Raw genomic sequence first — 18,072 nt, 5'->3', positions numbered from 1 at the left:
TTTTATTGAATTGTTGATCTGCATATCCCTAACTTCATCCTTTTAAAAGTAATAGACCATGCATGTTGTTGTAGTGTTTTTAGGATGAAATAACAAATATATAATCTTATAATAACCATCTATCACTTATATGACTGCACAGATTGTTCCCTGAATTAGCCATAGAATGTGGAGGCCAAAGCCACCACTTCTTATAGGATTATCAAATGTCCATATTAAGTGTCAGTTTTGATTGAAAGTTTCTTTAAGGGTAAGTTGATAGTTTACAATGTCTTAATGACCAGAAAAATTTTATCAAAAATAATGGTAATTCAAATATTATTATAGCAAGTAAATTATTAAATTCGGAATTACACCCATACTGACACCCCCCACACACACACAATTAGACATTTTTCCCCAGTGTATTTACCTCGGATGATATCTGAGGTACCTCAGATGATGTTTCTTTGATTTGTTGATTGGTTTTCATTATTTTATTTTGTTTTCCAGCATTGTGTCCTTACTCTCATATTTTTGGGCCATTCTTCAAATAGAATATCCAGGTTTCATTACCAATGGTAAGATGAAACCATGAACTTAAAAAGTCACCTTAATAACCAAATGTATCATAAAATGTACAAGTAGAAAAAAAGTCTATGGCATCGCTAGCCAATATATCTTTATCACAGCTACTACTGAGAAGACAGACTGATAAAATGTGGGAAGATAATTTAGATTTTGTGAGGAAGGAAAACATGTTCTTACACTTAGGGACTATTCATTACATTTTAGTACAAAGGAAATTTTTTATATAGCTGAGTTATCAGCCAGTGAATGAAAACAGAAGGATGAACAGTTCTATATAATTGTTGTAGAATACTCGCCAAGTCTTGTGAGATTCAGCCTGAGGATAAGTGGGGAAGAAAGAATAAAGGGAGCTCATCAAACAGTTGATACTCTTTGTAGGGAGGGCCTCTTGGTTGTTGGATAGGAGGAAGCAGGCAGATGTCAAAACTATGTTCATAGCTCCTTCCTCTACAATGACACAGGTTCTGTTAGATACTTCTCACACTGAAATAAACGACTCTGTTCACACACCCGTGTGCAAGATTAGAATATTTATTCTCCGTGATATGACTACTCCTTAAAACCCAGGCCGTCTGGCAAACTATGCGTGAATGAATGGATGAATGAATGAGATCTATGAGTCACCTGCCACAGAGAATGAGAGTTTATTGTGTTTGTCTAGATAAAGAACATACTGGGGTGTAAGTTTTGTTGTTGTTGTTGTTCTTTTACCTAAACTTGTCAATTATACTCCTTCTTACCATTATTCAGTTTTATCCTAAATTTCATTATTATCTTCTTAAATAATTTGTGCTATAAACCAGCAAGTCCCCTTGTTCCTGTGTTTTCTCGTACTGCTGTGATACCATTTTTTTTTGTTGGATTAGTCTGTATGTCACACACATAAGAACACAGCAATTGAGATATTAACAATGTTAAACAATTTTATTAATAGAATATATCTCTCCATTTCTTCAGATCTTCTTTAATATCCCTTCATTGGGTTTCACAATTTGCTACATAAAATCTGTAAATATTCTGCACTTAACAACTATATATTTTGTAGCATTTTCTTTCTTGTGAATGGTAGCATATATTTGGCTATATTTTCTAACTTATTGCTATGTAGAGAAATGTGCTGATTTTACAGAAGGTCTGAAATGCTGATAATAATAACTGGAACTTCAGAAATATGGATTAAAACAGAGAAAAACAAAGAGAAAAATAGTAAACTAGATAATGAATTTGATGAAATCACTCAGAATGAAGTGCAGAGAAATAAAGATAAGAATAGAAGAAGAAGAGAGGTGCCTGGGTGGCTCAGTCAGTTAAGTGTCTGCCTTCAGCTCAGGTCATGATCAGCCCTTCCTTGGGCTCCATGCTCAGAGGAGAGCCTGCTTCTCCCTCTTCTCCCCATTTATGCTCTCTGTTGCTATCTCTCTCTCAAATGAATAAATAAAATCTTTTTAAAAAAGAGGGAGAGAGAATATAAGAAGAAGAGATTGAGATAACTGAAGGAGAAAGTGAGGAGACCCAGTCTATAGTAACAAGTTCTAGAAGGGGATACCGTAGATATTGGAGGGAGAACTGTATCAAAACTTGGCCCAGGAAAGCTCAGGACTGTTCTGGTGGCCTTGGAGAAGCCCACTAGGGCATGATGCATCATGGTTAATGACATGGACTTTAGGTTTAAATTAGTATCAGTTAAAGTCACAGCTCCAACATTTACGAAAAGTGTGAGTGCCCTTGTATATGGGCATCACGTGAGCTCCTACTTTATCATATTGTCAGTGAGACAATACAAGGGCACTGTTCAGTATTGTACCTGACACATAACACCCAGAGAATGTTACCTCTTATAGGATTCTAAAAGTGTAATGCTACTCACATTAATAGAATAAACTGATGAATGATAAATCAATGTATTAATATATTGTATAGAATTATTTAATTATTAATGTATTAATAATAATGTAATGATTTATATATTGCTATATTATATTAATATTAATTATATGGAGGTGTAGAGGTGCTAAATAATATCTTTAAGACCTAGCTATCATGGAATTAAATACATTGTTCCTTAGAGATGAAAACACTTGTCATGCATATCTAGTGCTGCTATCATTCCAATAGTAGTATAATTTTATTCTCATTTTTCAGCTCAAAAGATTCCAGTTTGGCGGGATTAGGAACTAAGAATTGTGGGGAGCTAAATTTTGGGCTAGGGGGCACTTTAGATAAAAAAAAAATACTAAAGCTTGGATCATTTGTCAAAATGACACACCTGAGTAGTGATGAAGCCAGGATTCAAACCCATGGTGCACCCCTGTGCAAATTTCTGTCTAATAAGCCACTATGAGACACACCGAGTCATTGAAATGCAGAGTAAGTGATAGGGGAAGCATTCACATTATGTTTACCAATAATGTAGGGAAGGAAGGAAGGAAGGAAGGAAGGAAGGAAGGAAGGAAGGAAGGAAGGAAGGAAGGAAGGAAGGAAGGAAATACTATGAATACATTTTAAATAGGATACAAATTTGTACAGAGCTTGTAACAAAAAAAAATAAAAGACTTCTTTTAATAGAAGTTTAAAAAGGTCTGGGAAGGAGTTAAACAAAAGATTTGTATTTACCTCTAAAAAAACTCCTTATTGCTTTCCATACTCTTCTACCATGAAAACTTTTACTTTTTAATAATTTTATTTAAAAATGACTTTTTAAAACAAAATATAGTCTCAAGAAAGGCAAGAAACCACATTTGGAGTTAGGAGTTTGAAGGGAAGCAGTAGTTTCTATTTATAATGAATTCAGAATATAAAAAAGTAGTAAAGGACAGGCTTCCACCTCCTCTCCTTCCTCTCCTCCCTCTCATATTGCCCTCACTCATTTTCCCTTTGATTTTTCCTACATTTATGGTAGTTCAGGGTGCATATTGCACAAGAGATCCAGTCTAACAGGATGAAGGAGGGCTTCAGTCCAGTGCTAAGATACCACTGCATCCACCAGAAGAAGAGAGAGCCGTTTCTTACTTGATAACCTTTCCACTCCTATTTTTGTATGTCTGTGCTGTGATCAAAGCACGGGCCTTAGTTGTGAGGCTCTTGATATTGAGGGCAGAGTGGGGGAGTTTGGGGGCATACGCCCGAACAGTCATCTGTTCACCTAAGCCAAGTGGAGCTGAAATCCTGCATATGTGCCAGAATGCCATTTTTTTCTTTCTCCTTTTCTCTGTTGCTTATCATACCCTGGACTATTCAGGACAATCAGCAATTGGACAGAATACTCAAGGAGGGGGATATTAAGCTCTACTTTTTTTTTTTAAGATTTTATTTATTTGAGAGAGAGAGAGAGATCACCAGCATGAGCAGGGGCAGGGGGAGGTCAGAGGAAGAGAGAAACAGACTCTCCCCGCTGAACAGGAGCCCAACTCGGCTCCATCCCAGGACCCCAGGATCATGATCTGAACCGAAGGCAGACACATAAACAACTGAGCCCCCAGGTGCCCCTGAGCTCCACTTTTGAAGGGAAGAGTATCAAATAATTTTTAGACACATTTTAAAATGAAAACTTTTTTTATATTGTTTGCATAAAAATGCCAAGAAGAATTACAGTGTTACGTATACAGAGATAATTTAACAAAGAATCTCACACTCTAGTTTTTGAATACAAGAGAACAACACTATAATTTGTACTGGTTATTACAGAAAAAAATGTATATATGCTAATTTTAAGACAAATTCTCAAATTTAGAATATCTTAACCAACTCTTCCAATTTATAATTTGAGTAAATATTGCTATGCTACATTCAGTATTTAACTCAAAAATATTTCTGTACTCAGAACTCTGTAGAATACCAGATTGTTATAGATTGTGAACAAATCTATATGAAAAAATACATCCCAGGGTTCCTTGGGTGGCTCAGTGTTTAGCGCCTGCCTTCAGCCCAGGGCATGAACCTGGAGTCCCAGGATCAAGTCCCATATTGGGCTTCCTGCATACAGCCTGCTTCTCCCTCTGCCTGTGTCTCTGCCTCTGTGTGTGTGTGTGTGTGTGTGTGTGTGTGTGTGTGTGTGTGTGTCTCATGAATAAATAAAATCTTTAAAAAGAAAGAAAAAGAAAAAATACATCCCAGACTAAGTTCAGGTATCATTACTATTGTAGCAAACCATATTCTATATTTAAATGGTTTCTAATTTGGTAAGCAAATATAGAAAACTTGGAGTGGATTTAATTCAAAAATGAATTATAAAGCAACAAAATACGCTTCTGTAAAATCTGATTTCTAAGGAAGTTAATTGAGATTTTCTTAGAACAGTAAAATCCTGAAGTTCTGAGTATATAATCATTTTCAGGAAAAATATCTTTAATCTTGATACATGGCTTTTGTGCACAAACTTTATATGAATAGGAGGGATGATGTAAAATATAAGATGATGGGATCCCTGGGTGGCTCAGCAGTTTAGTGCCTGCCTTTGGCCCAGGGCATGTTCGGGGAGTCCCAGGATCGAGTCCCACATCAGACTCCGGCGTGGAGCCTGCTTCTCCCTCTGCCTGTGTCTTTGCCTCTCTCTCTCTCTCTCTCTCCTTCTCTCTCTCTCTCTCTGTCTCTCATGAATGAATAAATAAAATCTTTAATAAAAAAATATATATAAGATGCTGACAGGGGTTCCTGAGTGACTCAATCGGTTAAGTGACCAGCTCTTGATTTCAGCTTGGGTCAGGGTCTCTGTCTCAGAGATCTTAACCAAGCCCTGCCTCTCTCCTCAGAGAGTCCGCTGGAAATTCCCTCTCTCTCTCTCTCTCTCTCTCTCTCTCTCTCTCCCCCCACCCCCCTGCTCTGCGTGTCCTCCTGTTCATATGCACTCTCTCTGTCAAATAAATAAATCTTTCTTAAAAAAGAAAAAGATATAAGAATCAATAGATTAAAAATATTAGTTATGCTAACAAGGAAAATTAGAACAAGATTAAAATATAAAGATCAAAATTATTAGTTATGCTAACAAGGAAAATTAGAACAATCTTTTATCAACACTGCAAATTTAGTATTTGGCATATTTTTTTTAAAGATTTATTAATTTATTTATTCATGATAAATAGGCAGGCACTAAACTGCTGAGCCACCCATGATAGACATAGAGAGACAGAGAGAGAGAGAGAGAGAGAGAGAGAGAGGCAGAGACACAGGAAGAGGGAGAAGCAGGATCCATGCCGGAAGCCTCACGCAGGACTCGATCCCAGGACCCCAGGATCGCGCCCTGGGCCAAAGGCAGGCACTAAACCACCGAGCCACCCAGGGATCCCCAGTATTTGGCACATTATATTCTATTTAACATTCTGAAATTTCCCTATTTTGCTGCCAATTTTTTCACATATCTCTTTATCTTCCGATCTATTCCTTTCCACATGCCTCTTCCTGTCCACTTTTACTACTGAACTGAAACTACTTTCTCCATTACCATCTATGACACATCATTCTATTTTCTATTTTTCACAGATCATTGATCTTTTCATTTTTCCTGTTTCTTGACTTTCTGTACTGTTGAATTTCTCTAGTTTTATAAGATTCTTTACACGTTAATTTTTGCACCTCTACAGTATTTTTGTTTTTCAGTAATTCTTTAAGGATGCACATTTCTGTAATTATCAGGTCAAACAATACAAAATATTGTTAAATCAGTACAATTAATATGCCATTATCAACTAGTGATAGCATTTATAGTTTTCTTTAAAGTTATGGTTTTTTTCATTTCTTACTCTAATAGGCTGGAAACCTGCAATGGGGGTGGTTACATGTGTTTGCCTTTGTCCACTTCTTTGCTTTTAACTATGATTTTGATTCTCCTCGTTTTCCTCCCCTCTCCATGTTAGAGTTACAGAGATGTTTAAGGGCCTATTTCCTCTCTCTTATTATTTCCCTTAGTTTCTCAGACACTGGGAGTTTCCCACCTACAGTTTCTTTGACACAAGCCAATGTATCTTCATTCCTGCTCATTACATCTTTCTCAGTCTCAAAGCCTTCTTTCTCTGACCCATCCAGTTTCTTCATCGTGGAATAGTCTTGCCAAAACAAGAGACCCCAATTTTATTAATGATAAAGTTTATATACTTACTTGTGTGATTTGTAAATAAAATCATACATATAATTTGTACTTCTGAAAGACATTTTAAATTGAGGGCAGATTGTCTTTTATATTTCTTTTTTTTAATAAATTTATTTTTTACTGGTGTTCAATTTACCAACATACAGAATAACACCCAGTGCTTATCCCGTCAAGTGTCCCCCTCAGTGCCCGTCACCCATTCACCCCCACCCCCCGCCCTCCTCCCCCTCCACCAACCCTAGTTCATTTCCCAGAGTTAGGAGTCTTTATGTTCTGTCTCCCTTTCTGATATTTCCCACACATTTCTTCTCCCTTCCCTTATATTCCCTTTCACTATTATTTATATTCCCCAAATGAATGAGAACATACACTGTTTGTCCTTCTCCGATTGACTTACTTCACTCAGCATAATACCCTCCAGTTCCATCCACGTTGAAGCAAATGGTGCGTATTTGTCGTTTCTTATGGCTGAGTAATATCCCATTGTATACATAAACCACATCTACTTTATCCATTCATCTTCCAATGGACACCGAGGCTCCTTCCACAGTTTGGCTATTGTGGACATTGCTGCTAGAAACATCGGGGTGCAGGTGTCCCGGCGTTTCATTGGATCTGAATCTTTGGGGTAAATCCCCAACAGTGCAATTGCTGGGTCGTAGGGAAGGTCTATTTTTAACTCTTTGAGGAACCTCCACACAGTTTTCCAGAGTGGCTGCACCAGTTCACATTCCCACCAACAGTGTAAGAGGGTTCCCCTTTGTCCGCATCCTCTCCAACATTTGTGGTTTCCTGCCTTGTTAATTTTCCCCATTCTCACTGGTGTGAGGTGGTATCTCATTGTGGTTTTGATTTGTATTTCCCTGATGGCAAGTGATGCAGAGCATTTTCTCATGTGTATGTTGGCCATGTCCATGTCTTCCTCTGAGATTTCTCTTCATGTCTTTTGCCCATTTCATGATTGGATTGTTTGTTTCTTTGGTGTTGAGTTTAATAAGTTCTTTATAGATTTTGGAAACTAGCCCTTTGAGCGGTCGTTTGCAAATATCTTCTCCCATTCTGTAGGTTGTCTTTTAGTTTTGTTGACTGTATCAAAAAATACAAAAGCTTCTGTGCAAAAGCTTCTTATCTTGATGAAGTCCCAATAGTTCATTTTTGCTTTTGTTTCTTTTGCCTTTGTGGATGTATCTTGCAAGAAGTTACTGTGGCCAAGTTCAAAAAGGGTGTTGCCTGTGTTCTCCTCTAGGATTTTGATGGACTCTTGTCTCACATTTAGATCTCTCATCCATTTTGAGTTTATCTTTGTGTATGGTGAAAGAGAGTGGTCTAGTTTCATTCTTCTGCATGCGGATGTCCAATTTTCCCAGCACCATTTATTGAAGAGACTGTCTTTCTTCCAATGGATAGTCTTTCCTCCTTTATCAAATATTAGTTGACCATAAAGTTCGGGGTCCACTTCTGGGTTCTCTATTCTGTTCCATTGATCTATGTGTCTGTTTTTGTGCCACTACCACACTGTCTTGATGACCACAGCTTTGTAGTACAACCTGAAATCTGGCATTGTGATGCCCCCAGCTATGGTTTTCTTTTTTAAAATTCCCCTGGCTATTCGGGGTCTTTTCTGATTCCACACAAATCTTAAAATAATTTGTTCTAACTCTCTGAAGAAAGTCCATGGTATTTTGATAGGGATTGCATTAAACGTGTAAATTACCCTGGGTAGCATTGACATTTTCACAATATTAATTCTGCCAATTCATGAGCATGGAATATTTTTCCATCTCTTTGTGTCTTCCTCAATTTCTTTCAGAAGTGTTCTATCGTTTTTAGGGTATAGATCCTTTACCTCTTTGATTAGGTTTATTCCTAGGTATCTTATGCTTTTGGGTGCAATTGTAAATGGGATTGACTCCTTAATTTCTCTCTCTTCAGTCTCATTGTTAGTGTATAGAAATGCCATTGATTTCTGGGCATTGATTTTGTATCCTGCCATGCTACCAAATTGCTGTATGAGTTCTAGCAATCTTGGGGTGGAGGCTTTTGGGTTTTCTAGGTAGAGTATCATGTCATCGGTGAAGAGGGAGAGTTTGACTTCTTCTTTGCCAATTTGAATGCCTTTAATGTCTTTTTGTTGTCTGATTGCTGAGGCGAGGACTTCCAATACTATGTTGAATAGCAGTGGTGAGAGTGGACATCCCTGTCTTGTTCCTGATCTTAGGGGAAAGGCTCCCAGTGCTTCCCCATTGAGAATGATATTTGCTGTGGGCTTTTCGTAGAGGCTTTTAAGATGTCGAGGTTAGTTCCCTCTATCCCTACACTCTGAAGAGTTTTGATCAGGAATGGATGCTGTATTTTGTCAAATGCTTTCTCTGCATCTAATAAGAGGATCATATGGTTCTTGGTTTTTCTCTTGCTGATATGATGAATCACATTGATTGTTTTACAAGTGTTGAACCAGCCCTGTGTCCCGGGGATAAATCCTACTTGGTCATGGTGAATAATTTTCTTAATGTGTTGTTGGATCCTATTGGCTAGTATCTTGTTGAGAATTTTTGCATCCATGTTCATCAGGGATATTGGTCTGTAATTCTCCTTTTTGGTGGGGTCTTTGTCTGGTTTTGGAATTAAGCTGATGCTGGCCTCATAGAACGAATTTGGAAGTACTCCATCTCTTTCAATCTTTCCAAACAGCTTTAGTAGAATAGGTATGATTTCTTCTTTAAACGTTTGATAGAATTCCCCTGGGAAGCCATCTGGCCCTGGACTCTTGTGTCTTGGGCGGTTTTTGATGACTGCTTCAATTTCCTCCCTGGTTATTGGCCTGTTCAGGTTTTCTATTTCTTCCTGTTCCAGTTTTGGTAGTTTGTGGCTTTCTAGGAATGCGTCCATTTCTTCTAGATTGCCTAATTGATTGGCGTAGAGCTGTTCATAATATGTTTTTAAAATCGTTTGTATTTCCTTGATGTTGGTAGTGATCTCTCCTTTCTCATTCATGATTGTATTAATTTGAGTCTTCTCTCTCTTCTTTTTAATAAGGCTGGCTAATGGTTTATCTATCTTATTAATTCTTTCAAAGAACCAACTCCTGGTTCTGTTGATCTGTTCCACAGTTCTTCTGGTCTCGATTTCATTTAGTTCTGCTCGAATTTTAATTAACTCTCTTCTTCTGCTGGGCGTAGGGTCCATTTGCTGTTTTTTCTCTAGCTCCTTTATGTGCAAGGTTCGCTTTTGTATTTGAGTTCTTTCCAGTTTTTGAATGGATGCTTGTATTGCAATGTATTTCCCCCTCAGGACTGCTTTTGCTGCATCCCAAAGATTTTGAACGGTTGTATCTTTATTGTCATTAGTTTCCATGAATATTTTTAATTCTTCCTTAATTTCCTGGTTGACCCTTTCATCTTTTAGCAGGATGGTCCTTAACCTCCACGTGTTTGAGGTCCTTCCAAACTTCTTGTTGTGATTTAGTTCTAATTTCAAGGCATTATGGTCTGAGAATATGCAGGGGACGATCCCAGTCTTTTGGTATCGGTTCAGACCCGATTTGTGACCCAGTATGTGGCCTATTCTGGAGAAAGTTCCTTGTGCACTTGAGAAGAATGTGTATTCAGTTGAGTTTGGATGTAAAGTTCTGTAGATATGTGTGAAATCCATCTGGTCCAGGGTATCATTTAAAGCTCTCATTTCTTTGGAGATGTTGTGCTTAGAAGACCTATCGAGGGTAGAAAGAGCTAGATTGAAGTCACCAAGTATAAGTGTATTATTATCTAAGTATTTCTTCACTTTGGTTATTAATCGGTTTAAATATTTGGCAGCTCCCACATTCGGGGCATATATGTTGAGGATTGTTAAGTCCTCTTGTTGGATAGATCCTTTGAGTATGATATAGTGTCCCTCTTCATCTCTCACTACAGTCTTCGGGGTAAATTTTAGTTTATCTGATATAAGGATGGCTACCCCTGCTTTCCTTTGAGGACCATTTGAATGGTAAATGGTTCTCCAACCTTTTATTTTCAGGTTGTAGGTGTCCTTCTGTCTAAAATGAGTCTCTTGTAGACAGCAAATAGATGGGTCCTACTTTTTTATCCAGTCTGAAACCATGCGCCTTTTGATGGGGTCATTAAGCCCGTTCACGTTCAGAGTTACTATTGACAGATATGAGTTTAGTGTCATCATGATATCTATTCAGTCCTTGTTTCTGTGGATTGTTCCACTGGACTTCTTCTTAAAGGGGAATTTTAAGAGTCCCCCTTAAAATTTCTTGCAGAGCTGGTTTGGAGGTCACATATTCTTTCAGTTCCTGCCTGTCTTGGAAGCTCTTTATCTCTCCTTCCATTTTGAATGAGAGCCTTGCTGGATAAAGTATTCTTGGTTGCATGTTCTTCTCATTTAGGACCCTGAATATATCCTGCCAGCCCTTTCTGGCCTGCCAGGTCTCTGTGGAGAGGTCTGCTGTTACCCTCATACTCCTCCCCATAAAAGTCAGGGATTTTTTGTCTCTTGCTGCTTTAAGGATCTTCTCTTTATCTTTGTAATTTGCAAGCTTCACTATTAAATGTCGAGGTGTTGAACGGTTTTTATTGATTTTAGGGGGGGATCTCTCTATTTCCTGGATCTGAATGCCTGTTTCCCTACCCAGATTAGGAAAGTTTTCAGCTAGGATTTGTTCAAATACATATTCTGGCCCTCTGGCCCTTTCAGTGCCCTCGGGAACCCCAATTCAACGTAGGTTTTTCTTCCTCAGGCTGTCGTTTATTTCCCTTAATCTGTCTTCATGGTCTTTTAATTGTCTCTTTTTTCCTCAGTTTCCCTCTTTGCCATCAACTTGTCTTCTATGTCACTCACTCGTTCTTCCACCTCGTTAAGCCTCGTCGTTAGGACTTCTAGCTTGGATTGCATCTCATTCAATTGATTTTTAATTTCTGCCTGATTGGATCTAAATTCTGCAGTCATGAAGTCTCTTGAGTCCTTTATGCTTTTTTCTAGAGCCACCAGTAGCTGTATAATAGTGCTTCTGAATTGGCTTTCTGACATTGAATTGTAATCCAGATTTTGTAACTCTGTGGGAGAGAGAACTGTTTCTGATTCTTTCTTTTGAGGTGAGGTTTTCCTTGTAGTCATTTTGCCCAGTGCAGAGTGGCCAAAAACAAGTTGTATTGGGAAAAGGAGAAAAAGAGAGAGAGAGAAGGAAAGAAAAGAGAAAAAGAAAGAAGAAAAAAAGGAAAAAAGAGAAGAAAAAGAGAAAGAAAAAGAAAGGTGGAAAAAAAGGGGGGGGTGGGGGAAGCAATCAGAAATCAGAAAGAAAAAAAAAAACAAACTCGGGGGAGTATCTTCTGATTCTGTACACTTTAAGTCCCTTGACTTCCCCTGGAACTGGTCCGTGTTGCTGGTCTTCTGGGGGAGGGGCCTGCTGTGCTGATTCTCAAGTGTTAGCACTTGGGGGAGCTGCTCTGCCCCCCGCCTGGTGCAGGGCTCAGTGGGGGCTGTTTACCCCGTGAGGCCCCAGGAGGAACAGCCACAGTGGGGCGGCAGCTCTGGGAACCGGGATTCAGCCCCCGCAGTAGCTCCGGGGCTCTCCGTCTGCAGGGCCTGGAGGCTCCGGGGCGGGGCCGCTGATCTGCTCAGCTCTGGGCAGGAGCGTCCTTGCTGTCCTGGGCCCTCTGGGTCTCTGCCTGTCCCGGGGGAGGCCGGATCCTGGGCTGTGTCCCGGCGCCCTGTGCTCCGGGGCCTGCGCTGTTGGATTCGCTCCCGCCCCGCAGCCCCCTCCGCGGAGCCGCCGCCCGAGCCCCTCCGAGCTGCTCCGGGTCCCGCTGTGCGAGCTGCCGTCTTAGGGAGCTCGGGGCACTCTCCCGGGGCGCAGGTGCCTGTTAGTGTCCCAGGGAGCCCGAGGGCATCCCCGCCCTCCTGGGTCCTGCTCTAACTCCCTGCGAGCCCCTTTCCGCCCGGGAAGGTTGGTGCAGCTCCTGCTCCTCCAGGACGGGGCTCTCCTGCCCAGCTCCTCGCGGGGCCCCTCCCCCTTGGAGGCCTTTTGTTCCTTTATTTCTTTTTCCCCCCGGTCTTCCTACCTTGATGGAAGCGCGAACTCTTCTCACTGTAGCGTTTCAGCTGGTCTCTCTTTAAATCTCAGGCCGAATTCGTCGATTTTCAGGATGATTTGAAGGTTATCTAGGTAATTTGGTGGGGACAGGTGATTTGGGGACCCTACTCTTCCGCCTTCTTGCCCCTCCCCTCCATCAGTTACAATTTTGAAATGAACATTCAGCAACATAAAGATCAAAATTTGACTTTAACTCTTAATGTACTATGATAATTTATTTCCAGCATATATTAAGTGAAGCCTGCAAAATAAATAATCTACAGAATCATTAAAAAAAACTCAGAATTTAGTCTTAGCATTCAAATAAAATTAATAAAATGTACTTAGTTGTCTCCAAAATATCACGTTTCATAAATTGCATAAACACATAACAGCCATGATAAATATAGTTTAAAGGATTAACTACAGAATATTATGTACTACATTGAGATTTTATTTGCCTTGAGATTTATGTATAGACATGTATATGTATAAAGTTTTCCATGACACGGAAGTTCATCGCATACCTGTTTTGTGCTTGATAGGAATAATAGTGTAAAAATCAGTATTAAGTCTTCCTTAAGATTCGGAGTCAATTATGCAAATGTGTATATGCTTGCCACAGACTGTTTTGTTCTATTGTGCATGGTTTGAATTGCATGTGAAGAAGTATTCATCTTGATTTAAATACCTTCAACTGTCTCCAGAATAGTTGAAATACTTAAGAAACGTAATGAGACATAATTGGATAATCACTTAAAATGGAAAGTTCGATAATTTCATATTCACGTACCCAATTTTGACCATTTAAAAAAAAAATCTCTGGGTCCATAATACAAGCCATCATTAACTTTGGAGTAACTCCTAAGCAATGAAAGTATGAAAGAAACCATATATATAATAGGTTGTTTTTAATAATTAGCAATCATTTAAAAATCTTTATAATAGTGAAAAATCTGATGAGAAAAATATAGGGCTTATTGGTTAAAATCCTTAAGGCTAAAAATTGTATTTTATTTACTTTCATATATTTGGAGAGTGTGGTGTTTGTATCTGTTTTTTTTTTTAAAAAAAGAGCTTTTTTTTTCTTCTTTTAGATCTGCTTGTCTATTTTAGATAGCCAAAGATGATGAAATATGGAGTGTGTGCTAATTAAAAGCTAATTAGGTGATTTTTACTTTTACTAAGTTACTGATCTATGTGGGGTAATTAGAGCAGGGGGAGCAGTGGTGAAACCAGAAAGGTATCTTGATGATTGGTACAAAGACTGTATGTAGCATTGATAGGTTTGATCCTCCACTAGCCATTTCAAATAGTTAAATAACAAGTTTATTAATGTTTACCTGTGAAATACAGCATGGTTTACACAAATACTTCAGGATTTGATTTATGAAGCCATCCCTGAAGGTAAATGATAGTTAAAGGGAACAATGCGGTAGAGACATATCACAGATACAAGTAATTGATGCCAGTTAAATACTGGCACTTGACTTGATTTTCACAGAGATTTCAGCGCTTGGGGGCAAAAGAGTTCAAAGACGTGTAATTAACATGCTACATGAAGGAAAGTGGTATAAACTAAAGAATTATACACATGTACATTGTTTTATTATGCATAGTCTGAACTCAAAATTAAAAGATTGAATAATACAATAAAATTATAATCTGAGAGCACGAACACCCTTTAAAAAGACCAAAAAGAGATAAAGTCTGAAAAAATATATAACAAAAAATCTTTGGTACATAAATGAAGAATGAACTTCAGGATAAAATGATTGGACACACGAAATAGTCTATTTTTTCTTTTATTTCTGTTGACCTATTCAATGGTATATTTATTTCACTGAACTCCTAAAGTAACGTTAGAGTTCCCCTATGAAAAACAGAAATATTTTCTAGTTCCTGGCACAACATCTGGCAGTAGCAGATACCCTGTAAATTTTTGCTATCTAGAAAAACAATTGTATGTGAGCTAGACAGATTACCGGGTTTCTTTTGCTAAATCAAACATTTGTTTCTCAAACACATTCCTTTTCCAACCATCTCTCTCTCCATCCTTTCTTTTCTCTCTCTTTCCTTCTTTCCATTAACAAATTTAGGAAGAATTCACTCTGTGCTGAGAAAATGTCTAACTTATCTCACAATGGCAGAGCTGACAAAGTTTTTATCTTACTTATTTCACAGTTTAATGGGGGAAAAAGAATTAAACGTGCAAAATAAATCTCACCTTTGATAAATGTCATGAAGGAAAATATTCTCAAATGTAGAATAATGAATACAGAAATTGATAATTAATAACTTTACTCATGAAAGTAAACTCATGAAAGATGAGCTCACTACATGAAGAAATGGAGATAGAAAGACAGTATAATGGGACTTCTAGATTCTGAATTAAGGAGGAGCTTGGAATGTCCAAAGAAATAAAAGAATGTTAGTGTAGCAGGAGCATAGTACGTAAAAAGGAGAGGGGCTTGAAATGAAGTAAGCTTTGTAGTCCATAACAAGTGTATTGGATTTCATTGTAAATGCCATTGGAAGCCACTGGATGCTTTTAAGCAAAAGTGTGTGGTAATTGCATTTATGTTTTAAGATAAGTGCTTTATGGAGAATGAATTAGTGGGAAGTAAGACTAGAAGTGGAAAGAGCATTTAGGAGGAGACACTTGAAGATTTCCAAGAGAGAAAGATATGATGTCCTAGACCAGGATGGGACCACTGACATGGATTTGCAATCTATTGGAGGCAGAATCAAAAGGACTTAATAACTGATTGAATGTAGAGGGTGAGAGAAAAAGAGACAACAAACATGAGTCCTAGATTAGAGCAATTGATTATATAGCAAAAACATTCACAACTGAGTTGGTCAAGATGAAATTGGGAGACAGGCGCTAGTAAAAGAATCAATAACTCAGGATGCGTGGGTGGCTCAGTAGTTGAATAAATAAATAAATAAATAAATCTTTTAAAAAACATTTTATTTATTTATTTATGAAAAACAGAGAGAGAGAGAGGCAGAGACACAGGCAGAGGGAGAAGCAGGTTCCATGCCGGGCGCCCGACGCGGGACTCGATCCCGGGACTCCAGGATCGCGCCCTGGCCAAAGGCAGGTGCCAAACCGCTGATCCACCCAGGGATCCCCTAAATAAAATATTTTTTAAAAAAGAATCAATAACTGCTTTTGGGATTGAGAATGTATTGTTTTACTTTCTTCTACTCAGAGTATGGATTTGGAGTTATTACTTTAGATAAAAACCAAATTAGAAGTGGGGAAGAAAGATTAAATACTAGACATTCCAGGGATTCATTCAAGCCAATGATCTAGCAACCCAATTGTAGCTAATTGTTCTAGGTTGATATGTGTAAATATATGTATGAATTGACACTGCAAAGACATATGGTAACCATTGAGACCTCTGCATTCTACGGGGTTGAGATTAAATCTATTTTTATACAACAGACTTCAACAGTATTTGGGATTATAAAATGAGTCTACAGTGTGATCAGGGCAGTGACAAATGGAAAGGAGTAGCAATGGCTGGTATTCTTAAATAAACAATTGGGGAAAAATAGGAAAAGTTTATTTTATTGAGCAAAGAATTTCTAACCTTCACATGACCTTTCGCAGTTGAACATAAGCACAAGTAAGAACAATATAGAAGGAGGAATTTACTAGAATAAGTGAAAATTGAAAGAGCTCTATAAACTTCTGTCATTACCATCATCGTCTCTAGAAAACCACATCTCAAAACGAGAGAATCTGATAGAAGAGAAATGAAAATGGACCATTTTTCCTCATTAACTTGCAAGGAAGTTTCTATACATTTGTATCTTCCTTTTTTGGCAAGGTTGAAAACATCGGCAATCAAAAATTTCCTGTCATTCCTCAAATCTGTTTGTGAAGGTGGGACAGCTGATTGCCTTGCAGTTGTGTTTGTAGCATGTCGTCCCTGATGCCTCATTTCATTTATTTAATAGCATAATTATATCATAACTTATATCTATCTGCACTATCATAAACTGACGTGTATTCTCACACATTCTATCTGAAATTTTGCCCATAAGAATTGTTTGCATTTACTTCAGACCATCCCACTCCATTTTTGTCCAGCATATCCCTAGTTATAATCTTGAGAACAGCATATCAGATTAGTCATGATTAATAAATACAGAAAAACTTGGAATTTAATCAAATGGCTTCTCATTCAAAGATCTCCTTTTTTTTTACCCATAATAACCATAATTTATGTCTGCAACAGAAGAATATGGTAATATTAAAACCCTAATTATCTCAGAATTCATTATACGCATATGATACCCTACTTGCAATCGTGTGAACGCTATACACATTGAATAAAAACCATACTTCAGATTTTGAATTTGAATCTTTCCCCAGGCTGATAGTATGTAGCACAGTCCTCTCCCCCAATGCCAGGGAGTAGCAGTGAGCCACAGCTCCTGGCCCGTAATGCCATCACAAGAGTAAACAACTGACACACTGACAACCATTCTTATGCCGCATGGCCAATCTCTTTCACTTTCAGTACAGTATTCAATAAATTACATGAGACAATCAACATTATTAAAGGATTTTATCCAACTATAGACTAACGTAAGTGGTCTGGGCACATTTAAGTTGGGCTAAAACTAAGCTATAGTGGTCAGTAGGTTAGGTGTACAAGTGCGTTTCAACTTACGACATTTTTAATTTATGATGGGTTAATCAGGATATAACCCCATCATAAATCAAGGAAGTCTGTCTCGAAATTTTGATTTCAGAGTCAAATAAATAAGCTAAGCATGCTTATTTGAAATGTATTGTTACTTGTTATAATCATTCACTGATTAGTGAGTTTATTTCAATGTATAATTATTACAAAATTCAAATATACTATATTTAATAGAATGCATTCCAGAATATGAATTCATTTCAACTACGTCATCTTATTCCAATCTGGTGGGCTACAAAGAAAGATAATGTCATTATGAATACCTTGTTATCTCAAAATAAACTTAAGAGTAAGAGGTGCTTTATTTCTTTTGCTGTATTCAAAGAGGTCAATCTATTTTTAAGTTAAATCAATAAGTCTCCATTGTGTGCTTAGAGTAAGACCACGAGCATTTAGCTCATAAGTAAAGTGTTAAAAGAAACCACAATGTTATCATTAAGAATTTGACTTAGAAATTCTTCTGGTTTCCTAACATTCTTGCTAAGTACTCTGGAACGGACAATAATCTGCACTATTGTAAAATGAATGGAACAAGTTGGAGGATGGTGAAAGTCTGAGGAGACTGAGGAAAACCTATTATTATTCCAAAATATATAGCAACTTTAAAAGATACGGTAATT

The 18,072-nt window shown here is 37.9% G+C and overlaps 1 protein-coding gene across 1 annotated transcript in view; it reads left to right on the top strand.

The window, feature by feature from the left end:
* Positions 1-18,072, top strand: part of LOC140594279 (small G protein signaling modulator 1-like) — a 75,245-nt gene that overhangs the window by 51,171 nt on the left and 6,002 nt on the right. The gene's annotated exons all lie outside the window — the stretch shown is intronic.

The sequence above is a fragment of the Vulpes vulpes genome, chromosome 10 (assembly GCF_048418805.1).
Source record: "Vulpes vulpes isolate BD-2025 chromosome 10, VulVul3, whole genome shotgun sequence".
Classification (NCBI taxonomy): domain Eukaryota; kingdom Metazoa; phylum Chordata; class Mammalia; order Carnivora; family Canidae; genus Vulpes; species Vulpes vulpes.
This window is presented reverse-complemented; position numbering and strand designations above follow the sequence as displayed.